Raw genomic sequence first — 20,077 nt, forward strand, 5'->3', positions numbered from 1 at the left:
TGTCAGGGTCGTTGGAGAAGCAGGCGGTTCTAAAGTTAGTCTCCAGGCGGGGCCTTTGAGGCTTCTCCTGGTTCGTGCTCTAGTGATCTTTTTGAATTCTGTAGCGTGGGGGCTGACATGGAAGGATTATATTACCAGAAATTCTTAAACATTGGGCCATAAGTAGATTTCTCTAGCACCCCTCTAAGTGGACTGTAGACAGGACAAGGCAACCGCCTCCCCAAGTCATCCCAGATGACTGAGCAAACCACTCTGATATCACAGGTGGGGTCTGAACCCAGGGCACCAGCAGGGTCCATGGTGCCTGGCTGGACAATGGTGGTGCCCAGCAGGCATGGGCTTCTAGGAGTGGGACCCCTAGCAGTCATGAGGAAGGCTTCAACAGGGACCAAGATGCTCTAAATGAGAAGGTGGGGATGAATACCAGGAAAACTGGTGACTCCGTCTCTGCCCACAACATGTTGAGGCTTAGAAACCATGTTACATACAGATGGGGTATGTGAGGCACAAAGAGGCGAAATCACTTGCTCAAAGGTGTAGAGCTGTAAAGTGACAATCCAGATTTGAACCCAGATCTTCTTGACTTCTGCTTGTTCTACTAGACCATGAGCACTTTCAGGAGAAACCAGAGAATGTCCGAGGAATACCAGTAATCCAGTTGGATGGAAAAAAAAAAAAAATCATCAGAGGAACAGCAACAATCAAAGCTGGAAAGGTACTTGGGCCTGTATTGCGGAGAAGTTTGCACTAATTTGGGCAATAGTGGCACAAGGGATCGGCAAACTATGGCCTTCAGGCAGAATCTGCTGTCTATTTGGGGGCCACAAGTTAAGAGTGGTTTTTACAGATCTGATGATAGGGAATGCCAACTTTAAGCCCCAATGTCATAGGTGAAATATTATCCTATGGGAAAGAATTCCATTCTTCTCATTAGTAGTCTGTTATGATAAAATATTCAATTATTATTATATTTTGACCTCAATAAAAATTTGTGAAAATTTGTTATATGATTCTCTATATAATTTTCTTGATTTTGCCTCTTGGTCTACAAAGCCTAAACTATTTACTATCTGGCCCTTGACAGAAAAATGTCACCCACCCCTGGCATAACCAATGATTGAAGAAAGTTATGGAATATAATTATTTTTGTTGTATACTCTCACCAAGAAAAAGTTTGGGCGTGCACATCCTTTACATGCATATTACTTAATATGTATAATATGCAATGGAGTACTACATGGCAATGAGAAAGAATGAAATATGGCCTTTCGTAGCAACATGGATGAAACTGGAGAGTGTGATGCTAAGTGAAATAAGTCATACAGAGAAAGACAGATACCATATGTTTTCACTCTTATGTGGATCTTGAGAAACTTAACAGAAGACCATGGGGGAGGGGAAGGAAAAAAAAAAAGGTTAGAGAGGGAGGGAGCCAAAACATAAGAGACTCTTAAAAACTGAGAACAAACTGAGGGTTGATGGGGGGTGGGAGGGAGGGGAGGGTGGGTGATGGGTATTGAAGAGGGCACCTTTTGGGATGAGCACTGAGTGTTGTATGGAAACCAATTTGACAATAAATTTCATATTTAAAAAAATAATAAAATAAAAATTAAAAAATATGTATAATATGTAGCACTATACTACATTACCAATGTATACAAGCAGCATAGTCAGGGCTATGAATACAGTTAGAGCTATCCAGTCAAACTGCCTGAGTTCAAATCCCAGACCTACCACTTACTAGCTTTATGGCATTGGACAAATTTCCTAGCCTTATGCTTCAGTTTCCTCCCCTGAAAAATGGGGATAAAAATAGTATCTATTTTATTGGATTGTTTTGAGAAATAAATTAGTGAATATATGTAACTTGCTTAGAACTGTCCCTGAAACACAGTATATAAGTGCTAAATAAGGGTTATTAATAATGGTACAAACATTCTATTATCATTCGCGCACGACAAAGCAGAATTTAAAACAATGGGATGAGGGGCGCCTGGGTGGCGCAGTCGGTTAAGCGTCCGACTTCAGCCAGGTCACGATCTCGTGGTCCGTGAGTTCGAGCCCCGCGTCGGGCTCTGGGCTGATGGCTCAGAGCCTGGAGCCTGTTTCTGATTCTGTGTCTCCCTCTCTCTCTGCCCCTCCCCCGTTCATGCTCTGTCTCTCTCTGTCCCAAAAATAAATAAACGTTGAAAAAAAACAAAAAAACAATGGGATGATAACAAAAGTCCTAAACTTTTCTTCTGGGCATGCTCATGTGATCTGTCTCATCACCCCTGGGGTGTGCACAGAGCAGACCCCAGGTAACTTATCGGGGCACAGAGGCAGGTTGCAGAGGGACTAATCAGGAGAGGGGGAAGGGGCAAGGGCTTCAAGCCCACTAGGAGGGGGAGGGGAAACTTCACAGGGATGGCCATACTAGGGTTAAGTACTGAAAGACCTGTGGGCACGGGCAAGGGCTGGAGAAGGCATTCCAGGCAGACAGAGCAGAAGAACAAAAACAAAAAGGCAGGAAGTCCCCAGGAAGTTCTGGGGACAGCAAACGCCCAGCGTAGTGAGGCTACATGTGGGGAGGGCGTCATATGCCAAGCCCTGGGGCCATGGCAACCACGCAGAGCTGGGGAATCACTGATGGCAGAGTAAACAGAACAAAAATATATAAATTTCTTTTTAATAACATCCTGCAATACAGACCCTGCTGATAGAGTCTTTGTGGTGCAATAAGCATTGGTGGGCCTTAAAAAACTAACTATTTTGTTTTGATTATTTTTAAAGGCAATATCAATGTCCGTAAAAGTTACTTTGGATGGTATGCTAGTGAACAATTGAACTCAAAACTGAATTTAATAACCTTGACCTTACATTTACTTTCAAGGGACTTGGTCGTCTGCTTTTATACTGAAAACAGAAACTTGTGGTTTTAGAACCTAATTTTTCAGGGTGAGGTTACAGTGGGGGAGAATGAAACGCTTTCCTCCCCCACCCCCACCCCCCGCCCCGCCCGCAGTGGGTCTCCTCCTTGGAGTCCTTTTCTTTCTCTGTCTTTTCACCCATCCGTTCACTGACAGATATGTATGCGTTTCTGTGGACAAGCCTATGCCTCTTTTTGAAAACACTAGATTGACCTCAACAACTAGGATTAAAGTAGCAGTTGTTAGAAAAGAAGACAGAGAGTGTTGTACCAGGGAGGATGTGGCAGACGCCCAAATAAGCAAGGACTATGCCACACTGAAGTTTTGGGGCTTGGGACATTTTTGGGTTTTGGTTTCTGGTCTTTAAAGTAATACGGGCTCTCTGAGGAAAACCGGAGAGTACAGGGAAGTAATTAAGAGATGGGGGGAAGTAACCTTCTTTCCAATCATGTAGGGGCAACCTGTGTTACGTTTTAGAGTACTTTCTCCTAATATTTCTCTTATATAGGTTTGTAATTTTTTTTTAAGATTTTTTTTTTAAGTGATCTCTACCCCCAAAGTAGAGCTGGAACTCACAACCCTGAGATCAAGAGTCACATGCTCCACTGACTGAGTCAGCCAGATGCCCTGGGGTTTTTTATTTTGAACATACCTGGGAATCATACTAAGCACAATAGTATACTCTGTCTTTTTTAAAAAAAATTTTCTTAACGTTTATTTATTTATTTATCTTGAGAGAGAGAGAGAGAGAGAGTGTGTGTGTATGTGTGTGAGTGGAGGAAGGGCAGAGAGAAAGGGAGACAGAATCCCAAACAGGCTCTACCTTGCCAGGGCAGAGCCCAATGCAGGGCTTGATCTCATAAATCCTGAGATCATGACCTGGCCGAAAACAAGAGTCTGACGCCGAACCAACAGAGCCACCCAGGCACCCCTACTCTGCTTTTTTTTATCTTAACATTATATTATAAGCATTCCTTCGTGTCAGCAAAATCTCTTCGTAAACATGACTTCTAAGGCCTGTCCATACTTTGGACACATATTAATTTCCTAACAAATCACCTGCTAGTAAACTATAAGGTCTTTAGAATATTTTATAATTAGAAACAACCATGTGGTAAAGAGTCTTCTGCAAAAAAAAAAGGGGGGGGGATGCTTACATTTCATATTACTACACTAGAATAACTTCAGAGAAGAGATTTGAATGTTTTTAATGACTTTTTAAAAATTCTTTTAATGTTTATTTTTGAGAGACAGAGAGAGAGCAAGTGGCGTAGAGGCAGAGAGAGAGGGAGACACAGAATCCAAGCAGACTCCAGGTCCTGAGCTATCAGCACAGAGCCCAATGTGGGGCTTGAACCCAGGAACGTCTGAAATCAGACGCTCAACCGAATGAGCCACCCGGGCACCCCTGTTTTTATAACTTTTAAAATTTGTGGTAAAATATATAAAACATAATATTTACCATTTTAACCATTTGTAAGTGTGCTGTTCAGTGGCTTAAATCCATTCACCATGTTATAATAGCCATCACCACTATCTACCCCCGCCCAAAACATTTCATTAACCCCAACACAAACTCTGTACTCATTCTACTCATTCTACAATAATCCCCTGTGACCCCCTCCTCCACTGTTACCCCTGTGGTAACCTCTACTCCACTCTCTGCCTTTATGCATTTGTCTCTTCCAGGCACTTACCATATAAGTGGAATCATATGATATTCTTCCTTCTGTGACTGGCATATCTCACTTCACATGATGTTTTCAAGGGCCATCCAACAAATGTTCGTTTTGCTTTTATAGCTGAGTGGTGCTCCATTGCCACTATCACACATTTTGTTTATCCATTTATCCGTTGGTAAACATTTGTGTTGTTTACACCTTTTGACTGTTGTGAACAATGCTCTTATGCACATTGGCGTACAGATGTCTCAGTCCCTGCTTTCAACTCTTTTATATACCTAGAAGTATGTGATTCTATGTTTAACTTTTTGAGGAACCTCATGCCATTTTATAGAGACCCAACCTGGAAATAACAGATGAGGTTTGTATGTTATTTAGGCAAGCGTGACTAGCAAGAACTCCTATTAGCGCACACACCAAGTCCTTGGTCCTCCATCAAAATTTGGTGAATGATTACACGTTTATAAATGTTTATAGAGAAGGTGTTGCCATTTTTAATGGTTTCCCCCATTTTATTCAACCAGTCCCAAACTCATACAAAAGGTCTTCAACTATAGGGGCGCCTGGGTGACTCAGTTAAGCGTACGACTCTTGGTTTCAGCTTAGGTTATGATCTCATGGCTTCATGGGTTTGAGCCCTGCATCGGGCCCTGTGCTGGTGGGGCGGAACCTGCTTGGGATTCTCTCCCTCCTCTCTCTCTGCCCCTCTTCCACTCACACTGTCTCTCTCTCAAAATAAATAAGTAAACTTTAAAAAAAAAAAAAAAAAGGCCTTCAACTATAAGTGTGAAACCAGTGCCAAAAGAAGGGTCCTGGGGAAAATGCTTTAAACTTCAGGAAAATGATCAACAAATATATGAGTACCTTGTGTGTGCTTTGTGCAGTGTTCGTTCTCTCGAGAAATGCAAAGAAGCCCAGGGAAAAAATAGTTTATTTTTCACTGACCAAAATAGGTAAAGCCCTGCTCTGTGTTCTAGAAATGCCGTGTCAACTAACCCAAGGGACATGCCCAAGATGAAAACGGGAGGCCCATCCCACAGCAGCACGGTATTAACTTTTGAATGCCTAAATAGCAAGTAATAGGCATTCATAAACTAGCACAGTCCTTGAAGACCTCAGGTCTAGGCCTACAGAACCTTTCCAAAGGTTGGAGGATTTTAGCTGGTGTGTTAGTTTCCTTTCTGTTGTAATACATTGCCACATATTTTGTGGCTTGAAACAACACACATTTATTACAGTCCCAGAAGTCAGAAGTCTGGGCCTTATGGGCTAAAATCAAGATGTTGGCAAAGCTGTGTTCCTTCTGGAGTCTCTAAGGGTGAATCCGTTTCCTTGTCCTTTCCAGATTCTGAAAATCTGATTTTACATGCTCTTTCAGATTCCAGAATCTGCATTCCTTGGCCCATGAACCCTTCCTGTGTCTTCAAAGACTATCTATCCAACCTTTATTCCCATTGTTGAATCTCCTCTCTTCTCCCTGACCCTCCTGCCTCCTTATAGGGACCCTGTGATTACATAGGACCTGCCTCGAAAATCTGGGAAAATCTCCCCATCTCAAGATCCCTAGCTTAATCTCATCTTCAAAGTCCCCTTTATGTGAGGGAATGATGTTTTCACAGGTTACAGCAATCACTGTGGACATCTTTGGGGGCCATTATTCAACCTACCACAGCTGAGCAGCATCTGGAAAAGCAGAAATGAGGGAAATTGTGCTCGAAAGAACATGTGAAGGGTATTTGTCAGTTGGACCACCAGCATGCAAAAACCCTTTCATATTTGGGAGGGATTCCAAGATAAAGTGTGAGACAGGCAACCCTCTGCCCGTGAAAGAGGTACACGACCCAGGTGTGGCCCCTGTGATGTTCCCACCTACCATTCTGACCAAATCGGTTTGCTTTTACTCAGGCTCTTGGCCTTGATTTAGGGACCTTCTAACAAACAGCCACATGGAACTTGTTATTGTGGTCACTTCAGGGACACTGTTGAGAACCAAGTGTACCTCATCACGCCCTTCACGGAGGGAAAGGTTTCTTAGGTCTCAGTGCCAGGGAGACCAGCAAATCTTGTGAGCATATGGCCTACATTTGACTTATTGAGGTTGTGACTCCTGTAATTCAACATTTCCCAGCCCTCAGTGTGGAACTCTGGTATTCTATAAGATTGAGGCCAGCTCCTAGAGGTTGGAGGGTGACAGTTAACCACGCTTCCTGCCTTCAGTGTTGAAAACGAGTGTAAGGAGGACTTAAGGATCCCAGTGAAGCTCAGGCTTGGTGTAGACTCCATCATCCCCAACGATGGCTTTGGTTAACTTTGTTGGAGCTCTAAGTGGGCATCTTTCATTCTGAAAGAGGGCAGGCATCATGTGCCCCGCCCCCACTTTCAACCCTAAATCTGCATATGGAGAACAGTATAGAGGAGTCTTGTTTGTGAGCCTGCTCTAAGCACATTTACACCTCTACCACACTGAGGGTTGTGGTCTGCCTCACTCTTATAGAACAAAGTGAGAAAGACCCAGAAAAGAGTGGGTCTCCATATGTCCGATTGTGGGCAAGCAAGAACAGAAGGAGAAGGGAGAATATGCTGCTTGAAGCTCCTTCCTGGGGAATGGGGATGTCTCCTTGCTTCCATGTCAACTTAAGAACGGGCATACCAGCAATGTTTACTCTTAAAATTTTTTTTTTTACTATGTAAGAAATACGTGTTCCTGTCTTAGAGCTCTAGATGCTCTGCCTCCAGACTTCCCATAGCTCACTGCTAACGCATTGCTCAGGACTCAGCTCAGCTGTCTCAGCTTAGAGTGGTTTCCATGACCCCCAAGCTTCCTTCCACCCTGTCCCACCCCCATCTCTTCACCCCCCGTATTGTCTTCCCAGCCTCGACCACTAACTAGATGATCTTGCTCATGCATTTATCCATTTGTTGGCTGCCCATCTTCCCCCCTCTCAAACACAAGTTCCATGCAAATAGGAGGATTGCTTTTGCGGGTCTTTGCTGCATGCACAGTGCTTAGCACCGTCTCTGGCTACAGCAGCCCTAGTGGTACATACTGTCGGATGAGGGAGGGGTGCTGCCTGGACCAAGGGCCTGAGCTCCTGCTTGCCCCCCATCCACTCAGCTCCACGCTTTAACAGTTCTCTCCCCCGTCACCCATCTCGAGTCCCTCTCTTCCTCTCCGCCCTCCCTAACCCCCAGCACTAATGTTCAGCCCTAAAGACAATGGCAGTGGTCCTCCCTGCTCTGTCTGCCGCAGTTGCTGTCCCACCCTGCCACCAAGGGCTCCCCGTGTTTCCCTGTGTACACGCTTTGCCTTCGCTGCCACCCCGTGCAAACTTGTGCTGTCCAGCGCAGAGGGGGGCCTTACCAGGCGGATGCACTGAAGCTGGTGGTGAGATTGAGGATGTGGACATGCAGATTGAAAACAAAGCTGTGCTTCCTCCCCGTAGCTTTGCTTTGTTCTGTACTCACAGTATTTCATTTTCTGTACCAAATGTTAGGGAAGGGCCTGCAATTTTGTGCTTCTCAAGGAGGCTGGGGTGTGGTTTTTAAAACTAAGGGAGCAGTCAATTGCCCTGCCTCCTAGATAGGTTGGGAAATCTCACCCCTTCCCCCTGCCCTCACCCAGGCAGGTCTTCCCTCCCGATCCGTGCTTAGGAAACCCTTGCTTCTGTTCATGGGCCAGTTCAAAGGGCTTTTCTGTGATGCCTGCCCACATATTTTTCTTCTTCCTCAGCCAAGTGGACTGCCCACTCCCTAAGCTTCAGAGCACTGTGTCCACAGCTCTGACGGGTAATTATTTTGTACTTGTTCAGATTCCCCGTCACTCAGTATCTTACTTAGCCAGCCCAGGGTACCATAACAAAATACCGTGGCTGAGTGGCTTTGACAACAGAATATGATTTTCTCATAGTTCTAGAGGCTGGAAGTCTGAGGTCAGGGAGCTAGCATGTTCAGGTTTGGTGAGAACTCTTTTCCTGGCTTGTGGGGTCCACCTTCTTGCTGTGCCCCCCATGGTAGAGAAAGAGAGAAAGAGAACAGGCTCTCTGGTGTCTCTTTTTTTTAACGTTTTATTTATTTTTGAGAGAAAGAGAGACAGAGAGAGCATGAACAGGAGAGGGGCAGAGAGAAAGGGAGATGTAGAATAGGAAGCAGGCTCTGTGCTGACAGCAGTAAGCCTGATGGAGGGCTCAAACCCATGAACCACAAGACCATGACCTGAGCTGAAGTCAGGCATTCACCTGACTGAGCCACCCAGGCACCCCTCTGGTGTCTCTTATAAGGACACTAATCCCATCAGCCCAGGGTTCTACCCACGCGAACTCATCTAAATCTAATTACTTCCCCAAAGCCCCATTTTCAATGTATGAATGAGAGGTGGGACAGGGGAACTTGTGCAAACATTCTGTCCATAACACTCAGTAAGCATTTTTTTTTAAATTTTTTTTTTCAACGTTTATTTATTTTTGGGACAGAGAGAGACAGAGCAGAGAGAGACAGAGCATGAACGGGGGAGGGGCAGAGAGAGAGGGAGACACAGAATCGGAAACAGGCTCCAGGCTCTGAGCCATCAGCCCAGAGCCTGACGCGGGGCTCGAACTCACGGACCGCGAGATTGTGACCTGGCTGAAGTCGGACGCTTAACCGACTGCGCCACCCAGGAGCCCTCAGTAAGCATTTTTTAAAGTTAGTTAGTTATTTTTTGGGAGAGAGCAAGCAGGGGAGAGGCTGAGAGAGGGGGACAGAGGATCCGGAGCAGTCTCTGCACTGAGCTCGAACCCACGAACTGCGACATCATGATCTGAGCCAAAGTCGGACGCTCAACCGACTGAGCCACCCAGGTGGCCCAGCATTTTTAAATAAAGAAAGAACATATGCTTCCTTCAATTCCCCCTGACTAAGGACAGGACTGATCCCAGGGTCCAAAGCAGGTGCAGTTCACAGGACCCACCTTGGAAAGTCAGAGTCACAGACGGAATCTAGCAATTTGCTACAATGTTGACATAAATGGATCTTGTCACCTGGTCTCTTTGTCACAGATTGAGAAAGTCAATCCCCAAAGAAGTTCAAGGGACTGGGCCATTGTCTTATTCCTCTGATTTGTGCCTAGAATCAAACATTGCTTGCAAAATCATCTTGTCCATTCAGAAAAGATTTATTGGTCACCAACCGTGTGCCAGGAATTGTGTTGCCCTCCAGAAGTAGAAGAGACAGACCCACAACCAGCCACAATAGTGCGGAATGGTCTGGACCTTGAGACAGCCCTAGGCAGGAGCCGCTAGCCCAGCCTGGGAATTGGAGGAGGCATTCTGGAGAGGGGACACTTGAACGGGGTCTCCTAGGACAAGGAGGGGTTAGGCAGGCAAAGGGTCAGAAGAAGATGTTCCAGGCAGAGAAGGCAAGCCGGAAGCCGGGCAGAACAGGGCCCCATTGGGAACTGCAAGTAATTACTGAAATTACTGAGAATTCAGTGTACGTGCCAAATGCTGTTCCCAGCTCTGGGGTTACCACAATGTGGAAAACAGAGGCCCTGCCCTCAAGAATTTACAGTAAAAGATACATGAAAAGTGAAATAAGTAACAATTCGAAGCACGACTCTCAGCTTCACCTCTCCAGGGGTTACTTAATACAATGAGAGTTTGCACTCTTTTTTTTTTTTTCTTCTTTTAAAGTAAGCTGCACACCCACCATGAGGCTTGAACTCAAGACCCTGAGATCAAGAGTCACGGGCTCTACCAACTGAGCCAGCCAGGTGCCCCAATAAAATGACAGTTTAAATGTGCTTCTGAGCCCCCACGCTATTGTTTGGAGAATGCCTTTCCCCCCTCTTGGGAGTACCTCGATAGATCCCACAATCCCAGGGCCTTCCTCGGTCCACGAGGACATCCTAGTGATTCTGCCTCTTGGAGAGAAAATCAGAAAAGCTGAGGAGCCCCCTGGGGGGTTGTGTTCTACAGTGTTATTGTTGCTGCTGTTGCCGCGGTGCCTCTGCTGACACACGGGGACCTGGGACAGAGCTCATCCGGGGCAGAGATGTGGCCTGTAGTCAGGGAGAGAGGAAGGGAAGAGGCCTCCTTTCCATTGAGTCGCGCTCAGTGAGGGATGCTACATGACACAATGGACTTCAACCCCAGTGCCTCAGGTCCTGTGGAGACAGACATACACACACACACACACACACACACACAGGCACAGCCTCAGGGGCAGGGGACTTCCAAACTAGAGCCACATGCATTCTAGGAACCAGCATCTTTCCCCAAGAATCCCTCCCTTGAGCAAGGAAGCCCCTCCCCCTCCTGCTCCAGATCAAATGACATCGCTCTGGGGGACCGAGAAGGAATATGCCTCCTCTCTGGTACATAAATGACAGACAAGTGATCAGATGCACGCCACGGGGATCATTAATAACTACTTGAAGTTGTCTGTGTTGGACATTGAAGGGATTGTCTATTCTACACCTTCTCTCCTCTAAAAACTGCCTCTTCCTCCGTTCTGTCTCTGGTTGCCTGGAGAGTTAGAACATTCTGAAGCCTCCTGGCCCGCCTGCCCACAATGTGGCCGTAAGTCCCTGCCTTGGGACAGTTTCACACCTGCACCTGAGAACGTTGGTGTCCCTTTGATGATGGAAGCTGTCAAATGTGCAACTCAGGAGCTGGTGGCAGCTCTTGTCACGAAGACAAGGACAGTAATGCAGAGAGAAAAGGCAACGGAAGCCTCAGGGAAAAGCAGGACAGACAGCGAGGGGTCACGTGGGGTGCAAGTCCCTGGTTCCCACTGTATCCGACTGTCACGTGGACGTGACCACAGAATGTCACTTTGCTTAAGCTACCTTGTGTGCTTTATGTAAGCCTGTCCCTCATAACTAGGACGACCAAGGAATGTACTGTCCAACCCAGGACACTTTAAAAATGAAAGACGCCACTAGTAATAATTACCCTGGGACAACGGATGTCACCTGGGGCAGTCCCAGGCGGGCGCTCCCTTTAACCCACTAATATGATGATGGGGGAAATCAGTCCGTCCAGCATTGAGGTGTAGTGGGCGGGCCCGAGAAGATGGAGGGGGTGCCTGATCCGGTAGGTATGGAGTCGGCAGCTGCAGAACTGTGTGCCCACGTAGCCTTTCCTCCCTCCCCACTGCCTGGCCACACTTTCACTACAGCACAGAGAGGAAAGCACCTTGTTCCTGGCGTTCCAAACTGCGTGGGGTTCTTGTGGGGAGACCTCCACAGATTAGGAACTAGACGGGTCCCGGCCCCAGAGGTGGATCTTAGGAAGGATCATTTACTATCCATGTACCCCACTTTTCTCAACCCACAAAAGAAGAGGGGAAGGTAGGCTGTTGAATGGCAGGGATGCTGTCCCCACATGCTCCGCTCTCCTGTCTCATGTCGCTGCCTCCTGAGCTACCACCTGCCTGTGTGTTTTTTTAAAACTTCACCTCCCAGGTTACTTTGACCATGAGCATCACTCCTCATCCGAGCTGAGGACGACAAGATGTTCCTGAGGGTTGGGTAGTGTCTCCCGCCTAGGTTCTGGGGGAGGAGGGGGGCAACCTAGTTAGGAAACTAGGAGCCACACTGGCAGGAGATTGCTGGTGTTAAGAAAGAGAGTCCATTGATGGCCCTGGAGTGCATGATCCAGTGCCCCAGCCCCCCCCAACCTGGTGCCATTTGAGGAATCACACAGGTCAGCTCTCAGGACAAGTAGGAAGGGGGAGGTGCCCATGGCTTCTCGTGGAGCCAGGCTGTCTGCTCTATGCTGTTCTGGCCAGAATCCAAGGAAATGTACACGCTGAGGGTGGTGAAGGCCCCATCCTCCAAGGTCACTTAGGGTGAGCTGTCAAGGACTATCAAGGGTTAGCCCCAGAGGCTGCATCCTCAGGTGTAAATCCGCCAAGTACTCTGGCTTCTCTAAACAACCCTCCCTCTTAGCCTTCCACCTTTGCACTCAACAAGAGTGGGTGAAAGGTGTGGCCAGTGTGGACTTTGCCATGTGAAGGGCTATTGTTCTAAGGAGTGTCAAGTATGGGAAGATATCTATAAAACCAGCTTAGCAAATTTCCAGTCCATTTATCCATTCCCGGGGGGCATAGGTCTTTCCCCAAACCTTGAAATAATGCAAAAAGTTCTGGCAGCTAAGCAAAAGTCCATAGCCTGTCTGGGCAATTCAAATTTGCATGTCTAGGGCAGAAGATGGTTGGTACACAGGGCAAACACGTTCAATTCCTGTCATAAGAGACCACTATGAGGACCACTATGACCTGGTGGCTCAGTCAGTTAGACATCTGATTCTTGATTTCGGCTCAGGTTATGATCTCTTGGTTCATGAAACCAAGCCCCGCGTCGGGCTCTACACTGACAGCTTAGAGCCTGCTTGGGATTCTCTCTCTCCTTTTCTGCCTCTGTCCCACTCTAAACAAACAAACAAACAAATAAACAAACAATCAAACATTAAAAAGAGAGAGAGAAAGAGACACTATGGGTACAGACTCCTGTTTCATCCCTGGTGGAGTCTTTGTGATATAACTGCAGCCTCCCTGAGTCCCCTGAACCCATCCCTGGCCCCCGGCTCTCCTGCTCCATCCAGACTGAGTTGCCTGGGACACACCTTTGGTTCAGCCATCTACAGCACTAAAACTTCAGGGATTTTGGTTGCCCATCAGTCACCCTTGCAACTCTGGTGCTCTGTCCTCTGACCTCCTCATTATAGGAATTGACCATGTCTCCCAAATCAGACCCTGGACTCTAGGCAAGCCAATACCCATCCTCCCATATCCTCACTTTCTTGTTCATTCCCATCTCTACCTGCTTGGAACCCCCTGCCCCTTTTAAGCTTCCCCTGTCCTTTAAGCCAGATGCTTCCTTGAATCCTTTCCTGAGGATATCAGCCCCCGTTGAGTTTATTTAGTATCCCTCTGGCTAATTTAACAGCTGATCTTGATGGGGTTCAGGGCAGGCTGCCCCAAGGTGTGCCATTCCAGCATACTGATTATTTTGAATTAAAGTTACTTAGGAAACAGCCAGCGTAAGGACACTCTGAACTTTCTCTGTCCCCCTGAAAGCAGAAAATAAACCCCCCATGCAAAGGTACTCTCTCTGCACCTGGAGTGTAGAAGGCATCCTTATCACCAGAGAGAAGGAATTCAGGGCTGAGAAGGCCGTATAAACAAACCTGTTACTTCATTCATATTCTACCCCCAAACCCATACTTCTTTGTCCTGTCAACTCTTCACAAAGGTATTGTTTCTTTGTCTAAAAAGTATGAAAGCTGCCCACTTTGGTCACTTTTTTGAGTCTCATATCTTTGGGACCCCAGTACACACAAATTTAATTTTTTTTTTCTGTTAATTTCTCTTTCATTGCAGGGGGTATCTCCGCCAAGATCCTGGAAGGGTAGAGGAAAATGTATTTTTTCTTCCCTACAATCTTGTGCAGACATTCTCCACTATTGCACTGCCCCCTGGATCTAGTCTTCTCAGTTTCAAAGTGTGCAGGACAGAAACTACCTTCTGCTTATTCATACTCCCACTCCCCCACCGTGCTGCTTGGGATAGTACCGAACTCGCAATAGATGTTCAATCAACTCTTGTTAATGGTTTGATATTCAGACTAAGAGGAAATGCCTTGGTTCCATTCGGTTTCGTTGTGCGCTGGTAGCTTCTGACCTTTTCAAAGTCAGGAGGACCTCCGCCCGAGATGAATGGTATTGTGAGTTTTGCTGGACTGAGGGGGCACATGATGACAAATGCTTTGGATGACTTATCATTTATTCATCCCAACAGCGACTAACACATTTGAGAAACAGTCATGCCATGCAGCAGAGTAAGAGTGGCCACTCAGCACTGGAGAATGTTTGCTGCAGACACGGTTCAGGAATTCTCTGCTGTAACTGGGTAGCAGAGACCCTATGACTCCGTGGCCTACGGTTTGGGAACCTCTGGGGGATGCATTCAACACCATGCTTATAAGTACCTAATCCGTGCACCTTCTCTCTCTGCTGTCAAACCCTGATTGCGTTTAAGATATGTTATAAAACAGGGGCTCCCAGTCACTGAGTCAGTTGAGTATCCGACTCATGGTTTCACCTTAGGCCATAATCCCACGGTTCGTGGGATCAAGCCCTGCGCTGGGCTCTGTGCTAACAACACGGAACCTACTTTGGATTCTCTCTTTCTCTCCACACACACCCCCCAAAATAAATTAATAAACTTTTTAAAAAGATATTTTGTAAAATACATGGATGGATACTACAGAAAAAGGGGTTAGGAAGAATTCATAGATTCATAATGATAGCATTAATAATTTATTGTTGAGCACTAATTGTTGGATGCTTTGGGTCATTTTTTTAAATGTTTTTCTTATTCTTGAGAGAGAGAGAGAGAGAGAGAGAGCATGAGCAGGGGAAGGGCAGAGCAAGAGAGGGACACAGACTCTGAAGCAGACTCCAAGCTCTGAGCTGTCAGCACAGAGCCCGACGTGGGGATTGAACTCACAAGCTGTGAGATCATGACCTGAGCCAAAGTCAGACACTCAACCGACTGAGCTACCCAGGCACCCCAGGTCATTTTATTTGTTATGTATGACTTACCCGTCATAGAATTCTATGAAGTATCATTATTCCCAGGAGCAAACTGTGAGTGGAGGTCATTGTGGAAATGGAGGAAGTGCCCACGCTTTGCATGTGGGTAGATGAGATACAGAACAGCAATGACAGGTATGTAAAGTGTGGTCTATCCCTGCAATAGAATATTATTTAGCCATAAAAAAGGAACAAGGGGCTGGTTCACACTGCAACGTGGACAAACTTTGAGGTGTTTTGCTAAATGAAGGAAGCCGGACACAAAAGGCCACACATTCTATGACTCTATTTACATGGAATGTTCAGAATAGGTAAATCCATATAGAGAGAAGGCAGATTAGTGGTTGCCAAGAGCTGTGAGGGGGTGGGGAAGGGGAGAGGAACTGCTTAATAGATATGAGGTTTCCGTTTGCAGTGATGAAATATTCTGGAAGTAGATAGTGCTAGTGGTTGCACAACACTGTGTATACACTTAATGCCACTGAAGTGTTCACTTTAAAAGTGGTAAATTTGGGGGCACCTCGGTGGCCTAGTCGGTTAAGTGTCCAACTTCGGCTCAGGTCATGATCCCACAGTTCATGGGTTCGAGCCCCACGATGGGCTCTGCACTGACAGCTCAAAGCCTGGAGCCTGCTTTGGATTCTGTGTCTCCCTCTCTCTCTGCCCTTCCACCTCTTGCCCTCTCTCTCTCTCTCTCTCTCTCAAAAATAAATAAACATGAAAAAAATTCAAAACAAATAAAAATGGCAAATTTTATGTTATGGGCATTTACCACAATTTACAGCAACAACAACAAAACAAACAAAAATAGCAACAGTAGCCCGCGTGGAGACAGGGTCCCAGAGACGGGGTGACCATTCAGAAAGAACACGTTGGGAGCCTATAGACACAGGTGGGATCACTTGGAGATCATAAAAACAGTGATGATTGCTAAGAAATTAATCAGTCACTGCCCAAAGAACCTCCAAGAGTCCTGGCTGGGAAATGCTGTCCCCTGGAGGGCACAGGAGGGTCGGGGGGCGGGGGGGGGGGGGCTGGTTCTCAAGATCCTCACAGAGTACAGACATACTTCCAGCTTATACTTCTTTATCTCACCTCCCGCCACAACAAGGCAAGTGGCCAGTAAGAGCGTGCTCACCGCTACATCCTTGCGCATGAAGGAAAGTGAATATTTGATGCACTCCATGTTCTTTTTTTCTTCCAAGGGAGTGTTTTTTCCTAATGGAATCCAGACTCTTTAAAAATACATAGATTAAAAAAACACAGTTCAATCAATTTCTTTTGTGAATTTCAAAAGAGATGTTTTATTCAGTTCAGATATGTGGCAACAGCAGGAGATCGAAGGCAAAAAATAAATACTTGCAATTATTTGTCGTATGGATGGGAGGAGAGGACGAAGACTGTGCAAATAACAGAGAGAAAATGGTGGCTGAAGGAACTAGATGGGATGGAACGAACGCCCCATATTTTTCCTTAAATGTAGGGACCTTTCCTTTCTACATCTCTTCAATGGTACTCTCCACTGGCCTATTCTACTCTCCTCACTTTCTCATCTGGACCCATCTTTCCCCAAAATATACCCTCTTATCTTTATAATCTAGAATGGTCACTACTCCTCACCACTTCAATCCACACCTCACATCTCAACGTCCCACTGCACACAGGATCCAGTCCCTGCTCCCCAATGTAACATCTTGCTGGCTTGAACCACCTGACCCCAGCCCACATCACAGGAACCTTTCTTGTAGCCTCTGGGGATGATGGTGCAACTCAGAGGAATGACAGGGATTTCAGGCACTGTTGTAGGCTGGAGATGGGCATTTATTTTAAGATAGGTGAAGTCTTCATCATGCCCTCAAGTTATACTGCACAAGTGGCCACCTGAACCAGTGGAGTGATGCATTGTTGGAAATAGGAAGTAAGACCCTCTTTCCACTCCTCCTGGGGCCACCAAGTCAGTGATAGGACAGTTTGTACAGCTGTACAGGCTTTGGGCTTTCTTAGAAATGTCTGGAGACTGACCACCGCACAGTTCTCCAGAGAGGCTTGTCAGCCCTTAGAATGTTTTGGGTGTACAGTTACATCAGGTCACACCCAACGTGAGTAGCACCCTGGCTTGCTTCTTTGAATTCCTCAACTATCAAGATCGCAGCCTGTTACCTCCAGCCTGAAGCTATCTCTAATGACAACTCAGCTCACCTGTATGAATTTTTCCTCCTCGCTCCCTCCCAGGGAAACCAGTTGGCCCACTATGAGGGGGTGAGTCAGCGACAGTCAAGAGGCCATTTTATCAAGCTCACACTGGGAAAATCAGGTAAATTACTGACTGGCACAGGGGCATGCAACCCACGAAACACTCTCCAAGATTAACTCATAGTTTCTGGTTTCTGTGTCAGCTTAAAAAGAAAAACAACAACACTATAAATCTATAAAGGCAGAAAGTAGATTAGTGGTTGCCTAAAATTCTGGGCGGGGAAGGGACTTGAGGGGAAATGGGGAGTGTCCCCTAATAGGTACCAGAGTTTCTTTTCAGGGTGATGAAAATGCTCTAAAGGTAATTATGGTGATGGTTGCACAACTCTGTGAATATATTAAGAAGTCATTGAGTTGTGCCCTTTAAGTAAGCCATGTATGTGAGTTAAATCTCAATAAACCAATTATTGAAACAAATAGCCTCATCTTTCCCTCCAAAGACAATGTTGACAATCCCCTCAAGACAGGTGTGTAGGCAGATTTACCCACCATTACCCCTCACCCCATCTCTCTCCGCTTAGCATTCAAGGACCGATTGGAGCCACTCCCTCCGAATGTTCTTCGTTCCTCATTTGGTTCCTCTACCTTATACTATGTCACTTTTATGCAGCAGTGTGCTACTACAGGGTTAACAACCAGCTCTTCAGGGAAAAAAAAAAACAACCACACCCTAGTTTGTAACATTTGATGATTTCTGGGATGTAAATACTAACACCATACCTGAGCTACAGTACCTGACCGCTGAAGCAGAGTTGGGAAGTGCCTGGCAGGACACCATTAGGTAACATTTCTACCATACAGATGCAAATTACCTCAGGACCATGGCAAAACATCCTAAAACGGTTGGGAAATGAGGACTTTTGAGTGCACATCAACTTTGAGTGTGTTTCCATCATCTTTGTGATGAGCTTTGAGGGTGTACCTCTGTCTTTTATTTAGTTAATTGTCAGTGTATACAACTTAACTTGAAATAATGGCTGTGTTTAACCACCAGCTCACAAAATCCCTGAAAAGTTAACCATCAGCTCCTACAAGCTTGTATGAGCCAGCTCTAGCATCCCACCTGGCCAGGCCTGCCCTTTTGCCAGAAAGACATCGTTTCCTAGAACGCAGCCTGGACGCTCTCAAGAGCAGGGACAGGGCCCATGCTTGTTGATCATCTAATCATCCGTGGGGTTCGGTGGCCAACAGTTACAAGGCATGTTCAACACATGCTCACTGACTGACAGCAAGAGGTTATCTTTGAACCACCACAACGGTTAAAGACTGGCAAATAATAGGCTTCTGAACAGCGGAAGATAATGGAATAAGAGAAAAATTAATGCAAATCGGTCTTTAACCTATTCATTTTAATAAGTTAAATACAAGTGAAAGATGTCTGTTCTGTACTGGGCACAGAGCAAGATCTCTCTGCATGTGGAGCGTAATGTTACAGGAAGGTGATGGAAGATGGAGACCAGAGGAATCTGCTTACAGGAAGTAGTTTTAGAAGAATTAAGGCAAAGAATCTGGCTTACCTTCTGACCTACTAAATGAAAGATTAAGCAGGAAGGTGACATGGCATAAGGTCAGTGTTTCCAAACTTTTTTGAACACATACCCTTCACTGATTAGCATAAAAAATGCCCCCTTTTCCTCAGAGATTGTGATCTGTCCCCCTAGGGAGTAGAACTATTGCCTTTGGATGACAATCTCTCATACTCAGAACTCCTGGGTCTCCCCGCCAGCCCAGGGGATTTGCAATTTTATTTATGAAAGCATAACGGTTTTGGTCGATTGGGCTGGTTTTTTTTTTAATTTTTTTTATTTTTCAATATATGAAATTTATTGTCAAATTGGTTTCCATACAACACCCAGTGCTCATCCCAAAAGGTGCCCTCCTGAATACCCATCACCCACCCTCCCCTCCCTCCCACCCCCCATCAACCCTCAGTTTATTCTCAGTTTTTAAGAGTCTCTTATGCTTTGGCTGTCTCCCACTCTAACCTCTTTTTTTTTTTTCCTTCCCCTCCCCCATGGGTTTCTGTTAAGTTTCTCAGGATCCACATAAGAGTGAAAACATATGGTATCTGTCTTTCTCTGTATGGCTTATTTCACTTAGCATCACACTCTCCAGTTCCATCCACGTTGCTACAAAGGGCCATATTTTGTTCTTTCTCATTGCCATGTAGTACTCCATTGTGTATATAAACCACAATTTCTTTATCCATTCATCAGTTGATGGACATTTAGGCTCTTTGCATAATTTGGCTATTGTTGAGAGTGCTGCTATAAACATTGGGGTGCAAGTGCCCCTATGCATCAGTACTCCTGTATCCCTTGGGTAAATTCCCAGCAGTGCTATTACTGGGTCATAGGGTAGGTCTATTTTTAATTTTCCGAGGAACCTCCACACTGTTTTCCAGAGTGGCTGCACCAATTTGCACTCCCACCAACAGTGCAAGAGGGTTCCCATTTCTCCACATCCTCTCCAGCATCTATAGTCTCCTGATTTGTTCAGAAAGACAAATAAACTGATCCCATTCACAATTGCACCAAGAAGCATAACATACCTAGGAATAAATCTAACCAAAGATGTAAAAGATCTGTATGCTGAAAACTATAGAAAGCTTATGAAGGTAATTGAAGGAGATATAAAGAAATGGAAAGACATTCCCTGC

The 20,077-nt window shown here is 45.8% G+C and overlaps 1 long non-coding RNA gene across 2 annotated transcripts in view; it reads left to right on the forward strand.

The window, feature by feature from the left end:
• LOC123584219 overlaps nt 1-17,517 on the forward strand; it is a 34,019-nt gene extending 16,502 nt beyond the window's left edge. Inside the window, exons 3-4 of one of the 2 annotated variants that reach the window (XR_006705260.1) lie at nt 603-715; nt 17,398-17,517. This is a non-coding gene — a long non-coding RNA (uncharacterized LOC123584219). Of the gene's footprint in view, nt 1-602; nt 996-17,397 lie in introns of those variants that run through there. The other variant, XR_006705259.1, reaches the window with a different exon arrangement.
• The last annotated feature ends 2,560 nt before the right edge of the window (nt 17,518-20,077 follow it).

Source organism: Leopardus geoffroyi, chromosome B3 (assembly GCF_018350155.1).
Source record: "Leopardus geoffroyi isolate Oge1 chromosome B3, O.geoffroyi_Oge1_pat1.0, whole genome shotgun sequence".
Classification (NCBI taxonomy): domain Eukaryota; kingdom Metazoa; phylum Chordata; class Mammalia; order Carnivora; family Felidae; genus Leopardus; species Leopardus geoffroyi.